This window comes from Lynx rufus, unplaced genomic scaffold (assembly GCF_022079265.1).
Source record: "Lynx rufus isolate CCGP_SWC_20201006 ecotype Redwood Valley unplaced genomic scaffold, mLynRuf1.p SCAF_1, whole genome shotgun sequence".
Classification (NCBI taxonomy): Eukaryota; Metazoa; Chordata; class Mammalia; order Carnivora; family Felidae; genus Lynx; species Lynx rufus.
Window position 1 is genome coordinate 153,691,671 of NW_025814823.1, and position 21,275 is coordinate 153,712,945.

General features: G+C 37.5%; 1 long non-coding RNA gene across 1 annotated transcript; it reads left to right on the top strand.

Annotated features, from left to right (window-relative positions):
- Nucleotides 1-474: 474 nt before the first annotated feature.
- LOC124519055 (uncharacterized) lies at nucleotides 475-15,490 on the top strand. Its single transcript, XR_006963980.1, has 5 exons — nucleotides 475-503; nucleotides 2,475-2,594; nucleotides 2,707-2,818; nucleotides 6,188-6,316; nucleotides 12,525-15,490. It is a non-coding gene; the product is annotated as an uncharacterized LOC124519055 (long non-coding RNA).
- The last annotated feature ends 5,785 nt before the right edge of the window (nucleotides 15,491-21,275 follow it).

The following is a 21,275-nucleotide window of genomic DNA, read 5'->3' on the forward strand; positions in this document are numbered from 1 at the left end:
ATGAAATCCATGTTTAATCCTTATTTCAACTAACACTTGATTGTCTTACGTAGTGTAGAACTAAGGGTGTTTGGTTTTTGTTTTCTTTTTGTTTCAATTTCATATTTCAGGATTTTGTGACTCTGACTTAACTCTTTAACATCCTCGAAATACAATGACTTTGGCGCAAAGACTGGAGGCAAGATTTGCAATGTTATTAGCAAAATAAGTGAGTTTTTTATATTTGATAGTTAATTAGATGGTGTATTTATGTTCTTCATACTTAATAGACATTCAAATGTATTCTGAATTTCATCATAAATTTCAGTTCCAAATTTCTATTTCTGTTCTCCCTCCTCATTAAGATGTGGAATGTGTTGTGTGAACACCAGTTGATCTTTTATTTTTGATGTCTTTTTTTTTTAAAGTATGTTTTTTCTTTTTAAAGGTTATTTTATTTATTTAGAGAGAGAAAGGGAAAGAGAAAATCAGGAATCCAGTGCTTAACCAACTGAGCCACACAGGTACCCCTTGATTTTTTAATTTACAGTAAGGTCATCCATAATTCTATCCACCCAGATATACCACTGTTAACATTTTGTTACATTTCCATCTAGATATACAACTAATAAAGAATTATTAATAATAAGCATTATTGCATTGCTGGTGAAGTAAAGACAATGATTCATATCAATTAGAATTCTCTGACAACAGATTTGATTAGTGGCTCCAAGGGAAAAATCTCTTGAATGAATTTGTAACACTTAGGTCCTGCTAAATTAGATGACTTGGTAAAGTTTATTCATGTAGGCTTGAGTGGCATTGGGCCTATGGGGAGAATCAGAAATGCTAAGTTTCTTTTTTGAACTATTTTATGACTTTTGACCTGGCACAACTTTATGTAATGAATGTAAAAAAATCTAATTATAATAGCTAACATTTTCTGATGATTACTGAGTTTTAGTGGAAAGTATAAGTGAATGCAACAAGTTCTCAGTTTTTTTTTTACCTCAAATTCATATTTTGCTAAATAGAATTTCATATTCGATATCTCACTTAGAGAATATTGCCTTTCCAGTCATCTACATTTTTTTCTGTTGATGAAGAGGATCCTTATTATTGATGATTTTTAAAACCCAAAACTTATTATTTACTGTCACTATTTTTTCAATACTGTTTAATGGAAGCATTTTCCAAGGGTCTGTTATGTAAGGTTAGTTTTATTTATTGTTGTTTATTATTATGTTATCATACTTAAAAACTGTAAAAAGAATTATTTCTTCTCATTCATTTGAATCAGCTTAGTTTTCCTGTTACTATTTTTTCTGTTGTTGAGGAATTTTACTTGTTATCCCATTGAAGAAGTAGCCATGATGAAGGAAGAGTTTGTTGAGAAATGCTGTAAGGAGGAAAGGCAGTTTAAAAGTTTGCTGCATCCAAAATTCTAAGTGTTTCAAATGATCTTTTGTTTCAGAGTCAGGAAACAAGTTACATGATAGCTAAGCTTTGAAATCACACATTTAATCTTTGACTTAGTAAATTCACATGTGGCTTAATCAGGAATTGGTTTTATATTTTTTGTTTTTGTAACATGAACATTTTTCTTTTAGTTTGTGAATAAGCTACTTAAATCAATGCATTTCAGTGGAAACTTGAGGCAACTGAAATTTTCTGCCCCAAATTGATATAAAATTGATATGTAATTGATATAGTCAGTTGATAATTGGTTTTTGTAGAGTGTATGAATTTCCAGTTATTTTGCTGTGGAGAATCTGGTAGGACCTTAATGCTTTAATATTTTAGACTTTGAAACATATATCTCTTTGAAACATATAACTCTTCAAAACTCTTTGAAGAGTTTTGTGGATATGGGGTACACATGCTGTTGTGAAGATGCACAAAGCGTCTGAAGTGAGGAGCAGAATTAAATCATGAATAATCTACAAATTGGGGCACCTGGGTGGCTCAGGTCATGATCCCAGGGTAGTTGGATTGAGCCCTGTGTGAAGCTCCATGCTTATTAGCGTGGAGCCTGCTTGGGATTCTGTCTCTCTGAACCTCTCCTCTGCTCCTGCTCTCATGCTCTCTCTCTCTCTCTCTCTCTCTCTCTCTCTCTCAAATAAAAAAAAAATAAGTGAGTAATTTACAAGTTGAAATAATATAGTGTATCTTTGTCTTTAGAAAGTGGGAGTAATGCTTTAGTAAAGTCAAAATAATTTTGTAACATACGGGTTAAAGACAAAATTAGGAAGCTAGAGTAGATTGAATTTTACCTACTAATTTTAATGTCCAAATCATCTTTTACACTCTTACAGATAAGGAATACTTTATTTCTGCCAGTGGGCCCCTTGAATGGGAGAAGCCTTTTAACTCTAATTTTTCATTTATTTTTGTGTTTTGATATTATTTCAATCTGTTTTGGTGAAACTTGGTGGAAGCTCTAGAAAGATAAACGTATAAGAAGATACTGAACTTAGCCTGACCTCTCCCCTTAGGCTTTTCTGCAAATGAAGAGGAAGGAGAGAAGAACCTTTTAGAAAGAGTCGCTTGATAAATAAGTGGCCAATGGCAGGGGAATGATTGTCAAATAGAGTCATGATCCTAAAAAGGATAAGGTGAGAAGAACAAATGGTCATTCTCTTACTGTTTCTAGCACAAGCCTTTCTCATTGTCATGAACTTCAGTGATTTTGTATACTAATCACATTATTTTTTTCTGTCTCTGCAGTGATCACTCTAAATGAAATGAAGTGTTGGTTGCTGGCTTGGAGACAGCAGTGGCCAATAGTTAAGAGGACAAAGCCAATTAAGTGAACTCTTGAAAAATCACCAAAACATTGGTAAGTGAACTCTTGAAAAATCACCAAAAAAATCACCAAATCTTCAGAGAGTAGTGTGAGGGTGAAGGGCAAGAGATCTGTCTCTGGGAGGATATGGAGACAGAGAAGGATGACAGGAGAGTTACGGTCTTCTCAAGACATTTCTCAGTGGTCAGGCTCACATTCAAAGAGTGGACATGGCACAGGCATGACTAAAGAAAGTCAGGGAGACTTTTCATGGGATCAGGAAGCCTGTCTGATAACTGAAAATGGGGCAGGGGGGCAGGCTAGGTGGGATGAAACAAGTTTTTCTTTTAGAGGTATATAGGACATACATACATTGGCCAAGAAATCCAGAAACCACGAGCTTATTTGCTAGGTGAGGGGTGTGTGTGTGAGAGAGAAAGAGATCACCGTTAAAACAATCAGAATACTAGCATATTTTATGGCAGCCACTGTGCTTTCTGCTCATTATCTTATTTGGTCGTCTTAACAGCACGATGAGGTAAATACTATTGTATCTATCCTATAAACAAGGAAGCCAGCTTGGAATAATGAAGTAACTTGTCCATACTCCCACAACTAGTAACAGATGGTACTAGGATTTGAATCAATTCTATTAATCAGTAGGCCATGCTGAAAGCCAGGCAGTAGACTTATTTATCAGTAAGCTTCCAAGAAGGCTTCTGTAACCATCCTCTGCTCCCTAGTTTGGATTATATGTTCCTCTTCTTTGTTCACAATACCTTTTAATGCTTATTTTTGAGACAATGCAAGAAACAGAGTGCAAGCAGCGGAGGCGCAGAGAGAGAGACACACAGAATCTGAAGTGGGCTCCAGGCTCTGAGCTGTCAGCCCAGAGCCCGACGTGGGGCTCAAACTTATGAACCGTGAGATCATGACCTGAGCTGAAGTCTGACGCTTAACCTATTGAGCCACTCAGGTGCCCCTCACAACACCTTTTTTTTTTTTTTTTTTTTTTCCAACGTTTATTTATTTTTGGGACAGAGAGAGACAGAGCATGAACGGGGGAGGGGCAGAGAGAGAGGGAAACACAGAATCGGAAACAGGCTCCAGGCTCTGAGCCATCAGCCCAGAGCCTGACGCGGGGCTCGAACTCACGCACCGCGAGATCGTGACCTGGCTGAAGTCGGACGCTTAACCGACTGCGCCACCCAGGCGCCCCTCACAACACCTTTTAAAAACTTTGTTTCTTAACAATATTTTGTGTGGTTTATTTTACTGTCTCTTCCATAATACTCCATGCTCTCACTTTTTTTTTAGTTTTTTTTTTTCTTAATGTTTCTTTATTTCTAAGAGAGAGAGACAGAGAGAGAGAGAGAGAGAGAGAGAGGGAAAGTACCAGTGGGGGAGGGCAGAGCGAGAGGGAGACAAATCCGAAGCAGGCTCCAGGCTCTGAGCTGTCAGCACAGAACCTGATACGGGACTCGAAGTCATGAACTGTGAGATCATGACCTGAGCTGAAGTCGGAGGCTTAATCGGCTCAGCCATCCAGGTGCCCCTCAGGGGTACTCTTATCTAGGGCTCAAGTGTTAATCATTTTTATATCTGCAGTACTTAGCATAGTGCCTAGCACATAATACACACTTAATAAATTGTGTACTGATATGTGGTAAGTTGATAAAAGAATGTTATCTTTAAGCAATTTTCCATTGAAAGATTGTCGAATCTTATGGGAAGTTTTTCTAGATACCCACATGAAACCACATGAGGCTGATGAATTAAAAATAAGATATAAGTTCAGAGGCAGCTGGGTGGCTCGGTAGGTTGAGCGTTCGACTTTGCCTCAGGTCATGATCTCACAGCTAATGAGTTTGAGCTCTGTGTTGGGCTCTGTGCTGATGGCTCAGAGCCTGGAGCCCGCTTCGGATTCTATATCTCCCCCTCTCTCTGCCTCTCCCCCACTCTCACTCTGTGTCTCTATCTCAAAATAAATAAACATTAAAAAAAATTTAAAAATTAAAAGAAAATAAGATATAAGGTCAAACCATCATTTTATAAGTATGTGCTGATTGCCTCAAGGTCGTCATCATGATGTATTTATTGTCCAATCCCAGTTGAAGTAAACTGCCTTTACTAAAGTAAAGATTACTGCCTTTATTTTTTTTTTTTTAAATTTTTTTTTTTTCAACGTTTATTTATTTTTGGGACAGAGAGAGACAGAGCATGAACGGGGGAGGGGCAAAGAGAGAGGGAGACACAGAATCGGAAGCAGGCTCCAGGCTCTGGGCCATCATCAGCCCAGAGCCCGACGCGGGGCTCGAACTCACGGACCGCGAGATCGTGACCTGGCTGAAGTCGGACGCTTAACCGACTGCGCCACCCAGGCGCCCCTACTGCCTTTATTAAAGTAAAGTTTTATGGTTTTAAAGTAATAATCATATTAAAATACATATATCACTTTTCAGCATTTTTCTACTTTTATTGGATACATTATTTACAATTAATGAACAAAGAATCTTCCATCTTGCTTTTGATTGCTTAGGAAAAATGTTGTTGTGTGCCATAGCAGAGAGCAAAATACCTGACTATAAGAATTTGGGAAACTTAAATGAAACTTGCTTATCTATATTTTTAATATAGTTTCATATCTGCCATTTGATAGAAGTATTTTGAACAGATTTGCAAGTAGGTCATAGAAATCAAAGATCTTGATTTTGTAATATTTTATTTGCTATATATATATTGAGATTATGTGTAGGTGATACCTATCTTAGAAATTAAAATCACTAAAAACATTTCTGAAGACAAACACTTTTCATTTATAAGTTTGATAAATTTGACAGTCAGGTATTTGAAAACCTGGTCATTGAAAAAATATATTGGGGCACCTGGGTGGCTCAGTCGGTTAAGCATCCGACTTAGGCTCAGGTCATGATCTCACGGTCCATGAGTTTGAGCCCTGCGTTGGGCTCTGTGCTGACAGCTCAGAGCCTGGAGCCTGCTTCGGATTCTGTGTCTCCCTCTCTCTCTCTGCTCCTCCCCCGTTCATGCTCTGTCTCACTCTGTCTTAGAAATAAACATTAAAAAAAAAAAAGAAAATATTAAAAATGAAAATATATATTATTTAAAAATTATTTTGCATATATTTTCAAATTTTTTTTTATTTTTAAGAACAGTGAAATACTTAGGGGCGCCTGGGTGGCGCAGTCGGTTAAGCGTCCGACTTCAGCCAGGTCACGATCTCGAGGTCCGTGAGTTCGAGCCCCGCGTCGGGCTCTGGGCTGATGGCTCAGAGCCTGGAGCCTGTTTCCGATTCTGTGTCTCCCTCTCTCTCTGCCCCTCCCCCGTTCATGCTCTGTCTCTCTCTGTCCCAAAAATAAATAAATGTTGAAAAAAAAAAAAATTAAAAAAAAAAAAAAAAAAAAGAACAGTGAAATACTTAGATTGAAAACACTACAATATTTGCTGTGGAGAAACAGAATTTTGTGGATTTATGAATGGAAATGAGATATAACGTTCTGGATTCTTACAAGAGAGCAGAAAGTATGAGCAATGGTAAGTGCTGTGGATTACATTTTTTTTAAAGTTTTTATCCAAATACCAGTTAACAGAGTGTATATGTTACAGTGATTCAAGACTTCCACATAATACTAGTTATGTACTCATCACAAATGCCCTCCTTAATCCGCATCACCTATTTAACTCCTCGCCCTACCCACCTCCCACGTGGTAACCATCAGTGTGTTCTCTGTGGTGAAGAGTCTGTTTCTTGGTTTGCCTTTCTCTTTTTCTCACCTTTGCTTGATTGTTTTGTTTCTTAAATGGCTGTGGATTAAATTTATGTGTATAAATTTAACTTCTGAATGGTGAATTAATTTTCCTTTAATAATTGAACAAAAGCTCTGAGGATGTGTTTAATGTATTATCTTGCATATTTTTTAAAATTTAGTTTTATTTATTTTGAGAGAGAGACAGAGAAAGCAGGTGGAAGAGGGGCAGAGAGAGAGGAAGACAGAGAATCCCAAGCAGGCTCTGTAGTGTCAGTACGGAACCCGATTCTGGGGTTGATGTGGGGCTCGAACCCACAAACCGTGAGATCATGACCTGAGCTGAAGCCAAGAGTTGTACGGTTAACTGACTGAGCCACCCAGGCGCCCCGCTATCTTGCATATTTTACTAAACAAAGGAGATCAGTGATAAAATTGTACAATTAACAAAGGTACAACATGATAGTTAAATTTAGAGAAAGAGTGTGGTCTGTGAGTAGAAATTACAATCATGTAATTAATTTTAAATTTTCATCTCTGGCAGCCAGAACTTTTAGTTTAAAATTTATAAAAGAAACACAATATCAATTATGGGACTCAAAAGAGCTTTAAATGTATGGTATACAATGTTCAATCTGTCAATGTAGGGCCCATTAATTAATTGAATCATTACTCTTTTTTCAATAGGGCTTTTTCTCCCAAACATTGTTTAGTTATTAAGAAACAACTATTAAAATGATAGAAACACTGTTTTCTACAAATTTATGTATTTGGCCTTCATTGTTTTATAATATTTCAAAAGCATATTTTCTTATAATACTATATTTACCATACAGTGTATGTGTTCAGTTTCCTGTGAGGACTTATATGTGCTTACTCACTAGGACAGAGAGGAAAGAAATATTCCATGCCTGAGCAGTGCTAATAGATTCTGGTATTATCTCATTTCTCACAAGATAACTTTCTGTTAGAACATACCTTTTCTTTTTTTTTTTTTTTTAAGTTTATTTATTTATTAAGAGAGAGAGACAGAGACAGCATGAGTGTGGGAGGGGCAGAGAGAGAAAGGGAGAGAGAGAATCCCAAGCTGGCTCTGCACTGCCAGAACAGATCCCGATTTAGGGCTTGAACTCAAGAAACTGTGAGATCATGACCTGAGCTGAAACCAAGAGTCAGACGCTTAACCAACTGAGCCACCCAGGCACCCCAGAACATACGTTTTTTTTAAAGAAGCAAATAAATAAAATGAGAAATAACTCTATCATGAAGAGACTTGTTAGATTTATGTTAAGAAGAAACAGTCTATCTGTGTGATAAGTAGGGTACATAAAAAAATCAAAAGATTGGTTATGAAAAGAAAACAATTTTAAGGAGCTCTAGAGGGAAAAAAATACTTTTGACTCTTTACATAATTCTTAAAACATAAAATGGTGAGTATGGTGGGCTAAGCCTTTATATGCTTTATATCATTTGATCATAATAATAATGCAATTATCCTCATTTTAAAGATGGGGAAACTGAGGCTTAGAAAGATCTGGTAACTTGTTCAAGGCCACATCCCCAAGTGGTAGAGTTACCTTTACAGAATTTACAATTTAAGGAGAAATATAAGCAAATAGTTAAATAAGGATATGTGTGCAATAGATATATGTTGCTAACAGGACTTGCATAGTATTAGGAAATGTCTAGCAAAGGTACTGAATCCTGATCCAGTGCTCAGGCAGAGCCTTCCCAGAAGAGTTGAGATTTATTAGAAATGAGAGAGTGGGGCGCCTGGGTGGCGCAGTCGGTTAAGCGTCCGACTTCAGCCAGGTCACGATCTCGCGGTGCGTGAGTTGGAGCCCCGCGTCAGGCTCTGGGCTGATGGCTCAGAGCCTGGAGCCTGTTTCCGATTCTGTGTCTCCCTCCCTCTCTGCCCCTCCCCCGTTCATGCTCTGTCTCTCTCTCTCCCAAAAATAAATAAACGTTGAAAAAAAAATTAAAAAAAAAAAAAAGAAATGAGAGAGAAGTCAGGATCAATCTAGAGAAGTAAACAGAGACCAAATTGTCAGAACCTTATAGCTTTCCAGAACATATGATTCATTGTCCTAGTTGAGACGCTACTGAGAGTGCAAGAGAGGCCAATAATAACCGTGATTGTACAATAGAAATAAAAATCATCCTGGGCAAACCAAAATATATGGCAGTATAAGGAGTTTGGTTTTCATTCTAGAAGCAGTAAGGAATATTGAAGAGTTTTTAAGAGAAATAACATGAACAGATTTATGTTTTAGAATAACTCTGATCTTGGAAAATAGATTAGAGGAGGCTTGTAGATTATTTTAAGAGGCTGTTTTGGTAATACAGTAGGGTAGGATGGTGGCCAGAATTCCATAGTATTAGAGAGACTAAAGGGAAATGGATTAAGTTCAAGAGATATTTAGGATGTAGAATCACCAGAACTTGGTACATGATTAGATCTGGGTTCAGAGGGAGACACATTAATTGGGTGTATATTAGTGAAGGGAAGGGAAGTCAAGGATGACCCTGGATTTCTGGACTAGGCAACTTGCTGACTGAATGGTGGAGCCATTTGCTGAGATGAGGAACGTGCGGAGGAGTGAAGATGATGATGAATTTACTTTTGTTCAGTTTTATTTTTGTTCATTTTTAACTTTTTTGATTTTTAAAATTTTGAAACAAGAAATGAATAAACTGAGGGTTGATGGGAGGGGTGGGAGGGAGGGGAAAGTAAATGATGGGCATTGAGGAGGGCACCTGTTGAGATGAGCATTGGGTGTTGTATGGAAACCAATTTGACAATAAATTTCAAAAAAAAAACAAAAACTTGCAGGCATGTACACAACCATTATTTCCCCCCAGAACCATTTGAAAGTAATTTGCCAGTATGATACTCTACCACTCCTGAATACTTTACTAGGTATTTTCTACCAATAGGGACATGTGCCTACATAGCCATAATACAACTGTGAAAATCAAGTCATGGGTTATTACCATCTAATCCTTAAATCCCAGTCATGTTTGCCACTTGTCTCAATACTGTCCTTTAGAATGGGAGGCTGTAGTTAAAAGTCACCTGTTGCATAAAGTTGTAATACTTCTTTAGTGTCTTTCAGTTGAGAGTAGCAATAGTCTTTTCTAGTCTTTAGTGACCTTGACATTTTAAAGATTACTGACCAGTTATTTTATGGAATGTACCTCCGGGCCTTTTCCAACTGGAGAGAGTTAGATACCAACATCAATTGGCATCTATTGTATGAAAAAATTAACTTCTTTCAATACATCTAGAATGGTGTTAATTATGTACTGTTCTTGAGATGGTTGAGGAATTAGTGTGTTCTGTGATACAATTGAAAAAGACTGAATTAATAGATTTTGACAGGAGTACCTCAAAGGTAATGCTGTTTTCTCCTTAGTGAATCCTATCAGATGACACACAATTTTGATTTGTCCCGTTACTAATGGTCACTTGATTAAGAATGTGTCTTTCAGGATTCTCAACTATTTAGTTTTTTAAAATTTTTCCTCCTTTGGTAATTAGTTAAGTACTTTGTAAGGAAGTTCTTTGAGACTTTGCAAATAGCCCATTTCTTATGAAACTTTCAATTTATTCATTTATTTATAGTACTGGTGATTAATATGGGTCTTCATTCTTTATTATCATTTATTTTGATGTTCAAGCTGTTCCCAGTTTAGCTAATGGAAGCCCCTTGAAGGTGGTTTATGTATTCTCTTGACGTGTCTCAAGTCACTTTTTGACTTCTTCCTTTCTGGCATAAGATAGAATAAGGTCACCTTGTACTTTCCCTACCCTGGTCCTGGAATTAGCCGTTTTAGCCTCAAGTCTTTTTAGTGGAAAATAACATTTAGAAAACAAAGTCTGGACACTAGGTGTGCTCTTTGTTTTTGGAGTGTGGTGCTTCAAAGTTTCTCAGTTAGAGAGAGCTAAGATATAGACACATGTATATATCAATGTATGTCCACACATTTGCATTTCATCTATCCATCTATCTATTAAACCATGAATGCATACTGATATTATTAGTTTTAATCTATCTCTTCAGGATTTATTCTATTTTTCTCCCTTTTCATATATGTAACCCCCTTCCTTGCTGCTGAGAAACCTGGTTCCCAGTGGTCTGATTGTTTGCCCAATCCTTCTGTATGTAGTCAGTCTCTTCTTTCTACTGCCATCCCCTCTCCTCTGTAGATGCACTGTTCCCCTGTGCAGGCTCTGCCATCGACACTGTGCCCCTCTAAATGGACAAATCCTCATCCTACTCAGGCTTGGCCTCTCTACACTAGACTGATCTTTGTGTGAGGACATCTTTACCCTCTATGAGGTGGGCTCTGACTCCCATGCTGTTCCTACTCCCCCCAGATTCTTCCACAAGCAGGGCAGATATGCAACAATTTCAATTTAGCTGTCAATGAAAAAGATAGGGTGGTAGCTAAAAGGTTATTCATTCAGGAAAGACCTGTTTTTGATAAGATGCCAATCTGAGGGCAAGTTTAAAGATATAGAAGAGACAGGATTAGTTGTAGGAATGTGAAAAGACCAAATTCCCACTTCAAGAGACTGGGAGGGTGAAAGCTTCAATGCAGGTTGGTTTGAGAGTTTCCTGGCTGGAAGAGAAGTGACATTCTATCTTATGGCTCTTACTTTCTCTGTGCAGTCATGCTAAGATTTAGTTGGAGGTTTGAGGACAGTGGAGAGGGTTCTGAAATCACTGTAGAGAATGAAAAAGTGAAATGAGCAAAAACAAAACAAAACAAATTTCTGAGTGTTATGGAAGATCTGAGAATCGAAACCGAAAATGAGTTGAGATACCAACCGTTAGCCCCAGTGCTAGGAGTGGAGAAGGCAATTTTTATCAGGCAAACATTTAAATAGAAAAACATGGCGCAAATAAGTTGAAGATACCGGCTAGAGAGGTTGACCTGAAGGAAATAATTGTTGAATGTTGAAATGAATAGTTGTTAAATAGAATAAAGCATAATTACATAGGAGAGGAAGATGATGAATAGAATGCTAATCATTGTTTTATTTTTTTAATTACAAAAATAATACACGTATCTTATGAAAATAATTAAAACTATCCCCCCTCCCCCAAATCTTCAATGAATTGAAGATAAGACAGCAGAAGGGAGAAGAGGGTAGAAGGTGATAGATTGATTTGAAAATCATGGTTTGAATACTTTCTAAGGTTCATTACATACACCTTGGATATGAAAGTGAATAATGAGACTTTAGTCTTTTCTCATAAGGTAAAATTCAAAACAGAGAGGGAGGCAAACCATAAGAGACTCTTAAACACAGAGAAAAAACTGAGGTTTGGGATGAGCACTGGATGTCATATGTAAGTGATGAATAACTGGTTTCTACTCCTGAAGTTAAGACTATACTGTATGTTATCAAAACAACAAAACAAAAAAACCCTCAAACCCAGTACCTTGAAAACTTTCAAAGGTATTATACAAATCCCAGATATTTTTTACTAAAAGTGTTTCCTTTTAACAAAGACATAGGCAAGTAAGTATGGGTTCTTCAACTTATACAATAAAATCAAATCTGAATGATTTTTTTATTCTTTTAATGTCTCCTTTCTTAATTCCTGCATGTAAGAGTTGACTTGTTTTTTTGTTATTGTTCTTTTTATTGTCCACTATTTTTGAGATGATGTGTGACCCCCTTCCTCCCCCCAAAAACTCCTCCCAACCTGCTTTAGAAAGTCAGCCTATTAGTATAAACAGTTCTATTGAGTAGACTCTACTTCGTGGATATTAACATAATAATGTTTTTATTTTTCTCCGATCACAATTCCCAGTAGTGCTTTGTAGAACTCTCCCAAGACAATTTCCTGAGCATATTCTGCATCTTTGTCATCATTTTCAGTTATTAAAAAAAACAAAGCAAATCCAAACTAATTTCACTCCAGTGTAAAAATCCAGGCTCAAATCTGATTCAAATATGATCCTCTCATTTCCCTCTATAGCATCTCACTCCTTTGTTGTGGAGGAGGAATATAAGAGATGGCCGGGATTGCTTATTGAAGATGAGGAAGTACCCCTCCCCCCAAGAATGTGCATGATTCTGTTGCTGCTGGTGGTCACTGAGGATGTGATGATCTTCTCATAAGTTTGTGCAGTTTTTACTGCTATTTAGCTTCACCTTGGTGCACTACCTCTCTGAGGATATGGCAGAGGAGGCACCCATGTCTTCCTTTAGTCCTGCCTTTGGTCCATATCTCCACCCCCCCCACCCCCCCAAAAAAAGCAAGCTGTCAGGTAACTCTAGGGCCTGGGCTTTCTCCTCTCTTCTCTATATTCTTTTGTATTGAGTCAAACTCGGAAGTCCTCCTCTGCATTCTCTGATAGATAAAGAAACTGGGAACAAGTTGGAGACTTCCTCCACCTTTTTCCTAATTTCCCTATAACGTGCTCTCTTTTTGTCCCGTTCTCCTGGGCTCAGTCAGCAAGTCCTCCTTCAAAATCTCCAGAAAAGAAGGAGGCACAGTTCCTGGTGTTCAGATATGCTCCCAAGTTCCAAAAGACACAGGTCACATTCTCCCTCATACTCCCTCATAGGGCTCACTGCACTTTGAAGGCAGGCTTCAGGTTGGTCTCTAGTTCCCTGACTCTAAATATTTAGCTAACTAGTAGGCTGTCAGGCTTTCTGCCTTGCCAGTGATCACTTTCTGTATTTCACTGAAACTCCCTCTTTACTTGACTTCTGGTGGGTTGAGGGGAACTATTTTTCTGCCCACTTAGGGGTGTTATGCCGGTTGGCAATGGGAGAGGTGGTTCCTTTGCCTCTGAATAAGTCCTCAGGGAGACTTTTGGCCTCATTGGTTGGAGAGGCCTTTAAAAGTATGGAATCCTTATACAATTTTGTCATCATATTTCAATTAGAATAACCAATTCCAAGACAAGAAGAAAAATCCCATCAACATGCTGTTATAATAGCACAAAACTAAAGTAAATGATATACTTCATTCTTACATGACATTGTGTTATACAATGAAAAACAAAACAAAACAAAACACAAACTAACCCACAGATATGGCAAACCAAATTTTTCAGTACCTAAGATTTTAAGTTAGGTATGCTTAGAGTAGCATTGATTTTCAAAGATCATCAGAAGTATTATTAGTGAAAATATTATAGGTGTTTTGTCTGACTTTCTCTTGGAATATAGCAGGTGTAAGATAGATGTCAGAGTGAGGGAGAGGAGTTAGGCCTATTATTAAATCATTGATCAGTCAAGAATATATCTCACTTAGTAACAATGTTTAACTCTTTATTAGTAGGGCTTTGAATACAATAAGCAAGACTGATGTTTATTTAAAAACAATAAACATATTTTTCTTTGAGACCTTTTCAAAGATTACTTGTTAATCTTATGCCTCATAGTCCCCTTAACAGAGAGGTTTGAATAAAGAAGTATTTTAGGTTCTGGCTTAAATATTAAGATGGTTTTAAGCATTCCCAATGGCTAACAAGTATAATGATTATCATTCCCAGAGCAGTACTGTCTTCAGACTTTCTCAGCTGAATTCTTTTTGAGTGACATTTCTGCTATCCATATCCTTCTTGTTAAGAACTCAATAATGGACTAGGTTAATTAGAGATAGGTAATCTTACCTTGTGTTAATCATCCTTCTGTTAGAATAAATTAACCTTTTAGCTCCTATTTTCTGGAATTCCCAGCCTCCGTAGACACTGTTCTTGAGGCATTAGATAGCCTCATGAAAATTTAAACTCATTTGAATTTAGAAATATCCATTACTGATAGAGTTATTAAACTTAATAATCACAGAGATTTACTCTGAGATCATTGAAGATTAGCCTAATTCAGATACTTTATAGGCTTGTTTCTTCCTAGCTGTGTGATTTGGGGAGATGTGGTTATCATCTCTGAGTTTTCATTTCCTGACTTAAAGAATGGGAATCAATATTATTCACTGAAATTATAGAAATCAAATGGGTTAATACCTATAGTGGATTCTGAAATGCACTACTGAAATGTTTGGTACTGGGAGTATTATTTTGAAATATAGTCAAGTCAGAAGATTTCACTTTTTGTCCTCTTGGTGTTAACTGTTCACTAATATCCTGGATTCTTTTCCCTGGCTCCCTTGAATCATTGTCAAGGAACAAAATAATGGCAAAAAGTTGTGGCAGTGGGCATTCTGACCACTTGTAGCTCCCATAATTCTTTCGTACATGTGTAGCCCAGGCAGATTTATGTCAGTCCACCGAAGAATAGAGCACATTGGGAGTCACAGTGGAAATTCACAACACCCCATGACAAACTGAAAAACAAGCATGTGTTAAAATAAATCTATTAACAATGAAAATGTAAGTTTGTCTGCTTTTAAAAGGCAAAATAATGCAGTGAATTTCAGAGGTAATTTAGGAAATATTCAAACATTTGGCTTTAGTTAGAAAGGTGGGAAAATATATCAGAACTAGATTCCATTTGGGCAGGGTTTATCCTTCTCATCCTGAGTTTGAGCCAAAAATCCTCAGTTTTGACTAGTTTTAAATGTTTCTCCAAATTTGGGCAGAGCCTTTTGCCTATTTAGAGATAGATGCTGCTTAGTTCAACATCAGATAAGGGGGATGGAGGCTCATGTATATCAGGACCCACCAAAATCAAAGAGCAGAAAAAGGTCACAGGGTAGACAATGGTATGTTTGTGGATAGAGGGGCACCACTAGTGAGTAAATAAATACCTCATGAGGTGGAAGATATCCCATTCATTAAAGTTTCTCTTGGGCAAAGAATGTATTTAGAAAAATTACTTGATAAGCTACTGGTGAGTAGTTTGATAATAACTGAGTTGGTAAAACTTTGAGAATATAGGCACTTGCATTTATTTCTCTTTCAAGTATAAATCAATACAACTCCTTAGGAGGGAAATGTAATAATGTTTATCAAAATTACAATTGCAGGGGCACCTGGGTGGCTCAGTTGGTTGAGCATCTGACTCTTGATTTCAGCTCAGGTCATGATCCCAGGGTCATGAGATGGAGCCCTAGTTTGAGCGTGGAGCCTGCTTAAGATTCTCTCTCTCTTTCCTTCTCCCCCCTTTCTGCTTACTGTCTTTATAAAATAAAAAAAAAAAGAATATTCAAAAAATTATAAATGCATATCCAAAAAAGACATAGTTGGCCAACAGACACATGAAAAGATGTTCATCATCATTTATCATCAGGGAGATGCAAATCAAAACCACATTGAGATACTACTTCACATCTGTCAGAACAACACAAGAAACAACAGGTGTTGGTGGGAATGCAAGTTGGTGCAGCCACTGTGGAAAGCGGTATGGAGGTTCCTCATACATACATGCATCCCTGTGTTTATAGCAATGTTATTTACAATAACCAAGATAAGGGATCAGCCCAAGTATCCACCGACTGATGAATGGATAAAGATGTGAGACAGACAGACACACACACACACACACACACACACACACACACACACACAGAGGAATATTATTCAGCCATAAACAAGAATGAAGTCTTGTCATTTGCAAGGACATGGATGGAGCCAGAGAGTATAATGATAAGGGAAATAAGCCAGTCAGAGAAAGATAAAATGCCACATGATCTTACTCATATGTGGAATTTGAGAAACAAACAAGCAAAGGGGGAAAAAAAATAAGGGAGCGAGAGAGTCCAGTCAGTGGACTTGTTGTGATAAACACATAGTGATATATGATTACTGATATACAGTAATATAACACTGTATGTTAACTAACAGGAGTTAAAAACTTAAAAAAAAAAAAGAAAAGGAAAAGAAAAGAAAAAGAAAAAAAACTACAGCTACATGTATCTTATCCAAAAATACCACTACTGAGAATTTATTCTATGAGACCCCGTGTCCATAAATAGGTTAAATTAATTATGGTACATAGATTAAATGGAGTACACTGGAACAATGTAAAAGAATTACAAAGCTCACTATGCACTGATAGGAAAGATATCCAAAATATGTAGTACAGAGAAAAAAATTAAGGTACAGAACAATAATTAATTTAACCTATTCATGGACATTGGGTTGTTTGCGATTGTTTCCATTAATAACAATACTGCAACATGTAAATATATATAGACCTTACTTTGCATTAGTGTATGTATACCCATAGAATAAATTCCCAGTAGTGATATTGTTGGAGACGATATATGTAATTGTTGTTTTGATAAACATTACTACATTTCCCTCCTAAGTAGTTGTACCAATTTATAGTCCCAACAGAGATAAGTCCCCCTTTTCTCAAATTTTTGCCAGCACAATGTATTGTCAAGCTTTTACATTTCCACAAACCTGAGAGGAGACAAATGGCATCTTGGCTCTAGCCCTTTTTTTTTTTTTTTTTTTTTAGTTCAATTTAAGAAAATTTGCAGACTATCTCAAATTTAGGGGAAAATTGCAAGTGTAAAGAATGCTTCCCCACTGCCCCCATAAGAATAAGTTACCAACATCATGACCCTATACTCCTGAATACTGTAGGGTGTAGATCTTACAAGCAAGGACATTCTGCTGCGTAACCAAAATAAAACCATCCATATGAGAGCATTAGTTTTGATACATTAGTACAGTCTAATTCTCAGACTCCATTCATGTTTTGTCCATTATCCCTAGGATGTCCTTTATAGCAAAAGTAAACAGTCCAGAATCATGTGTTGTGCTTAGCTGCTGGTCCTCTTTAGTGTCTTCCAATTTGAAATGGTTCCTTCTGCTTTCTTTCACTTCTGTGATCTTGATACTTTTAAAGATTATAGGCCAGATATTTTGTAAAATGTCTCTCAATTTGGGTTTGCCTGACATTTCTTTTTGACTCAATTCAGATTATACATGTTTGGCAGGAATATAACAGAAATGATGCTGTGTTCCTCTCGTTGCAACCTATCAGGTGACTCACAATTTTGATTTAGTGCGTTACTGATGATGTTATTCTGATCATTTCATTAAATTGTTGGCTGCCAAGTTTCTCTACTGTAAATTTAGTCTTTTCCTTTTGTAATTAGTGTTTTATAAAGTACTTTGAAATTATGTATATAGCTTCATTGTTAAAATTTCAATGTTATCAATTTGTTTCTTTTTATTAATGTCATTGTGGACCCATGGTTTCTATTATATTCAGTAGGTCATAGTCTGTTTCTATCATTATTTATTTTGATGATCAAATTGTCCTAGATTTGGTCAGTGGGAGCTCCTTCAAGCTGGCTGTTCTGTCCTTTTGACTTTTCTCCATCATCTGTGAGCACTTCCTTGCTTTCTCATTCAGAGATGTTCCAGGCTCATCTTGTACTTTCCTTGTCTCTGACCTGGAGTCATCCATTTCTTCAGGACATTTTTCATGGAGAATGGTATTTAGAAGCCAAGATATGGTGCTACGTGTGTTCCTTGCTTTTGAGGTGTCTTGTTTCTAGACCCTCTTAATAAACAATTCCTTCCTCCTGTCCTCCTTCCCTCCCTCCCTCCCTTACTTCCTGCCTTTCTCTGTATTAAAAACTATGAGTTGAGGGACTCCTGGATGGGTCAGTCAGTTGGGTGTCTGACTCTTGATTTTGGCTCAGGTCATGATTTCATGATTTGTGGAATCAGGCCATGTGTCAGGCTCTGTGCTGGCAGTGTGGAGCCTGCTTGGGATTCTCTCTCTCTCTATCTCTCTCTCTGTCCCTTCCCCACTCGTGCTCTCTTTCTCTCTCAAAATAAATAAATAAACTTTAAAAACTATGAGTTGATACTATAACTTCATTTCTTACCCAACATCACATGATTCATTTTAGTTATTTGCCTTCCCATATTTTTAATTCCCTTCTCTGACAGTGAGAAATGTATTTCACATTATCCTTAAATATTTAATGATACCCCCTTTATGTAACACATCTCCCATCACTGCTCCTCTCCCACATTAATACTTAACTCAGTCTTCTTGGGCCTGTGCCAGATACCTCCCTTCTCTCTCCCATCATTTCCTGCAGAAGTTCTCTTCACTCTTCATAGGCTCTGACAACTCAGGCTTTTTTGTTGTTGTTATGAGTGAGGTTGAGCAATTTTAATGAAGAGTGCCAATATAAATCCTTTCTCCATTTCCTATCCAAAATCTTTGGTGTAATCAACATTGCCCAATAATATTTTTTTGTAAGTGAATTATTTAGTAGTTCTTGAATCATAACTGAGTTTTATGTTCAGCTGAACAGAGTGAGTACAATTTTTAAATAGATGATTTATTCACTTAACACTTATTTATTGAATTTACTGTATGTTCTGGCCTCTGTTCTAGGCACTGAGGATCCAGTGGTAAGAAAAAGAGACAAATTGCCTTCCTTAATGGAATTTTTTTTAATGTTTATTTTTGAGAGAGAGAGAGACAGACAGAGTATGAGCAGGGGAGGGACAGAGAGAGAGGGAGACATGGAATTCGAAGCAGCAGGCTCTGAGCTGTCAGCACCGAGACCAAGCCTGACGTGGGGCCTGAACTCAGAAACCGCAAGATCATGACCTGAGCTGAAGTCAGATGCTTAACTGACTGAGCCACCCAGGCGCCTCAGAATTTGTATTTTTAACGTTAGGGTCAAATAATGAGCAATTTAACTTCTATACTTAGAGTGTAATGTCAATAGTGAAAAAGCTACAAAGAGAATAAAGTACCAAGATAGCATTTGCAGTTGCAGGGTCTGGAGTGACAGGGAAGCTTCAGTGGACACCTAGGTGATAGAATGGAAAAAAATATTTTGTGTATACATTCCAAAGGTTAACATCTGGGAAGGCATTTCTACCTGGAAGGAAGAGGCCAATTTCTGGGACTGAGAGCCCAAGTCAGAGATCCAAACTAGAGAGGAGGGCAACCATTCACTATGAATTTCTTGCTAATTAGTGCTGGGGCCACTTCTCAGGTGCAGGCCTGTGTAGCGCTGTCTTTGTAGCTTCAGTTCTAATAAAGGCATCAGAAACAACAACTCTGTAAATAACCAGTAAAGTTTTCTCTTACATTTTTTAATCTATTTCTAATCTTTATGACTTCATCCTTGGAAGTTAGGGGATATTAGTTCCGTCTTACAGATGAGGAAACTGAAGCACTTAAGGATTAGTATAACCTGTCTTAGCTAGTAAGACAGTGAGCAGTGATTAATTCCAAAGCCCAGGTCTTTCCACTGTTGCCCAGGGTCAGACTCTGAGCTAATATTTTGGGCAAGTGCCTTCCAGAAGCAACACCATTAGGAGGTAAACTAGGGCCTTATATGAACCAAGATCCTCTAGACTATGGTCCTTTTGCTAAAACTTGATAAATATTCTCCAATTATATAGACATATTTCCATTCAGTTATAATGAAATATAAATTTCCATTCACCTTTTTAGGCTCAGACATTATCCTCTCGTGTCCAGAATCTAGGGTATGTTGGATGGTTAGTTATATGCTTATAATAAACAAAAACTTTATCCTTCTAAGATATAAAAATGCACAATATTATTTCACTGCAAATGCAGCTACCGTTTGATATTCCTGCCATTGTGCGTCTTTGAACAGAATTCTACCAGTGAGATCACAGATAAATTAAGCCGGTCATCAGCAAAGCCCTGACCACAGACAAGTTAAATAGATTTATTTGGATTAACTATGAGAACTCAGTAACTTAACTGTAATGCAGTAACTAAAGTAACTAACTAACTAAACAGTAACTAAACAGTAACTAAACTAAACTAAGTAACTAAACAGTAACTAAAGTGTAAGATTACACTTAACAGCATCAAATAATTAAAAAGACAAATTGTCTATGACTGAGGCCTAAATAAAATAAAGTAATAATATTATGCTTATCAAAACTCAAGTTAAAAAAAATAGGAGAGGTAATAAGAAGAAAATATTTCAACCACTTTACGTATATAATGAGAAAGTAACATCACTGTGGAAGAATGTAACTTGCCTCATCAGTGGTTTAACATCAACCAGGGAGGGGATAGTGTAACCTCGCTGGTAGTCACTCGGAGTGCCTGCCACTTGTGAATCCTGAATAGGTCTCAGCAGCCTGGAGTACAGGGATCAATTAGTGATGTCTCCTTTGGGAAGGGGAATACGAAATAGTGGCTTTCATTTTGCCTGAGGCCACACTGGCCCTAGAGCCACTGTCAGGCCCCCCACCAGAACCAGCTCTGCTGCTCTTTCCTCAAGGCAGCTGGAGATTACAGTGAAAACAAGCACATGGCCTAGAGATGCTGGCCACCCAAATTTGCTTTCACTTGTAGTCAGATAACTTTGTCTAGTACCTACCACCCTATAAGAAGAGCTGCGTGTTTTAACCTTACGTTGAAAGGAAAGAGATTGATTTAAAAAAAAAAAAAAGGGTGCCTGGGTGGCTCAGTCGGTTAAGCGTCCGACTTCGGCTTGGGTCATGATCTCATGGTTGGTGGGTTCGAGCCCCGCATCAGGCTCTGTGCTGACAGCTCGGAGCCCGGAGTCTGTTTCAGATTCTGTGTCTCCCTCTCTCTATGCCCCTCCCCAACTCATGTTCTGTCTCCCTCTGTCTCAAAATAATAAAACATTAAAAAAAATTAAAAAAAAAAAAAAAAAAAGAAAGGAAAGAGATGGAAGAGTTTCCGGAGCTGGAGAAGAGGAAATCAAGATTTCACATAAGGAGATGGCCCGGGAAATGGAAGTATTGCTAGGCTCAGCAATACTTCAGCAGTTGAGCCCACTGCAGGGCAGTACCAGTGTCCTGCTGACTGC